Consider the following 2,937-nt stretch of genomic DNA (forward strand, 5'->3'; position numbering starts at 1 on the left):
GAGCAGGGCCAATCAGGGGGTTGGGGCACTGCCCCCTGTCACGCACAGAGCAGGGCACATCAGGGGGTTGGGGTGCCACCCTCTATCACCCACAGAGCAGGGCTGATCAGGGGGTTGGGGCGCCGCCACTGTCACACTCAGGGCATGGCCGATGGGGAGGTTATGGCTCTACCCCGTCACACACAGAGCAGGGCCCATGGGGGGCGGGGGGGGGGGGGTTGGGGGCCGCACCCTGTCACACACAGAGCCGCAGGGCGATCAGGGGGTTGGGGAGCTCCCCCCTATCAGGCACAGAGCAGGGCTGATCAGGGGGTTGGGGCGCCTTCCCCTGTCACGAACAGAGCAGGGTGGATAGGGAGGTTGTGGCCCCACCCCCTGTCACACACAGAGCTGCAGGGCAATCAGGGGTTTGGGCGCTGCCCCCTGTCACACTGATCCCGGTGCCGGGAGGCCTCGCAGTTCCGCTGATCCCGGTGCTGGGAGGCATATTACCCTTTTACTATATAGGGTAGAGGCCTGGTGCATGGGTGGGTGCCGGCTGGTTTGCCCTGAAGGGTGTCCTGGATCAGGGTGGGGGTCCCCACTGGGGTGCCTGGCCAGCCTGGGTGAGGGGATGATGGCTGTTTGCAGCTGGTCACACACCCTTCAGGGTGGGGGTCCCCACTGGGGTGCTTGGTCAGTCTGGGTGAGGGGCTGAGGGCTGTTTTCAGGCTGGGGTGACTGAAGCTCCCAACTGCTCCTTTTTTCTTTTTTCTTTTTTTTTTTTATTCTGGGCCAGCTTTAGCTTTGAGGCTTGGCTCCAGCTCTTAGGCCTCCACTGCTGAAAGTAGGTTTCTGGCCTTTGCTTACAATGTTGCGATCCTGCTGGCTGAAGCCTGGCGGACTAAAGCAGGTTTCTGGGGTTTTGTTTAGCTTCTATATTTGTTACATAGTTGCTTAGAGTTGCAGCTCAGAGGCCTGCAGCGGCAGGCAGGGAACGTTGGAGTCCTCCATCACTGAAGCAAGCAAGCCTCATGTTAGTTTCAAGCTGCCTGGCTGCCGGCCGCCATCTTGGCTGGCAGTTAATTTGCATATTGCCCTGATTAGCCAATGGGAAGGGTAGCGGTTGTACGCCAATTACCATGTTTCTCTTTTATTAGATAAGATTACATTACAACAAATTTAGTAACTGTTTGGAACAAAAGATCATTACTTAGAAAGTAACATTTCAGCTGTGTTGTGATTAAAAGACTTTGAAAAGTCCAGGAAGTATAGTTATCTCCAATATTGGTTTTTCTTCTTTTTTTTTACAAAAATCTTTTGTGCAGGTTCAAGTGCAAGATTAGATACTAATTTGATTCATTACATTATGAAACAGTTTTTAACACAGCATCGAGATATGGGCTTACCAAGAGGGACTGGTTTTGAAAGAAATGCCTTTTTGTTTTTCTAAATTACCCAGAAGAGAAATAACTGGCTGATTTGCTGATATGCAGGTAAATATAAGGTGTTATTTAGCGAGCACCAACCTGCCTGAATATCTTTCACTCTGGGAATATTGAACCTAAAAAAGAAGAAGAAGAAGAAAAAGAAACTTTTTTTCCTAATGAATAAATATGAAGTATTAGATAGTTCTCATAAAAATTAGAAAATTAGATAAGCTCCACTTCTTTGCACAAAAAGAAATTCACCCTCTTCAGATACAAAGTCCTCCTTGGATTTCAAAATGGTGTCACTGAAAATGAAAAAAAAAAATTATTACCCGGTTATGACCTAAACCAAGGCCAATGTCTAACCATTTTCCATAGGAGTAATGAAATCACAACTCACTTATGTGAAGATGGAAAATACAACTTTCTTTTAAAGTCCTGCTGGCTGCCTCTGCGGTTCTTTATCTCCACCTGCTATCCTAAATTCTCTGGCTTTTTGTTTGCACTTTGAAGGCCTCTGCACTGGATTAACTATTCAAATTTAAATGAAAATGCCAGTCAGATATATTTGTGTGTGTTTTTTTTAGAATGTTCTTTTCTCTGACATAATTTTGGTTTTCCAGTTTCAAGGCTAGTCTGTTCTGTCTTCAGTTTCCCAAATTGTCAGCCCTGCAACTACATTCTTGTTTGGTAACTTATGCCACCACCAATTGTTCCACTGGCCCTCCCTGGGCTACTCCTCGGAGCCTTTTATTCAGTGGACACTTCCATTTGTTCTACATTACTTTCATATAATTATTCTTATCTTTTCCTCATGGTGACCCGTCTAGATCACCACTAACTAATACTGGCTAAAAAAAGCATTCTCTTTGAAATGGTTATGATAAAGAGCATAAAAACCTGTCCATAGCAGCCCTTGTAGGAAGTACAAAGCATCTCTAGAGGTTGCTGCTCCAAGAAAACATTTTAGCTTTCACTGCCTCACCACCCAACTTGCCCTTTGTTCCTCCATCTGAAGAGCAAGCCCTTCTTACCTGTGACAAGGACAATTGTTTCTTTTGCCCATCAGTGAATCCCTGCTGTGTGTTTCTGCTGGCACCGCCAAGTTCTAGGCACCAAGTAGAAGTGGCCTCTGACATCTGCCATATAGCTACTAAAGGCCAGATGTGGCAGTATGTCTGCCTGCAGATCCTGCACCCACAAGTCCATATGGCATGGAAAGATACACTCCAGAAGAACAAGATGTATTTTGTACCAACCCAACCCCCATCAATGCCCTTCTCGAATCCTCCTTTTATATTGAAAAACAGAGCAGAAGAACAGAATGAGAAGATTTTTAATTACTCAGCTTTGCTGGAGGGAGAATTCCAGGTGGTAAGGGGAGATCTGTGCCCCAAATAGACACAGGCTTCACCTTGCAGGTGGTCAGAGCAGGTGTACACCCAGGTGGTAAAATCTGAGGGGTTTTGGAGACATCCTTCAATCTAACAGCAATCCACATGAAATATTTGAAATGTCAACTATAGGT

The sequence above is a fragment of the Myotis myotis genome, unplaced genomic scaffold, assembly GCF_014108235.1.
Source record: "Myotis myotis isolate mMyoMyo1 unplaced genomic scaffold, mMyoMyo1.p scaffold_m19_p_16, whole genome shotgun sequence".
Lineage (NCBI taxonomy): Eukaryota > Metazoa > Chordata > Mammalia > Chiroptera > Vespertilionidae > Myotis > Myotis myotis.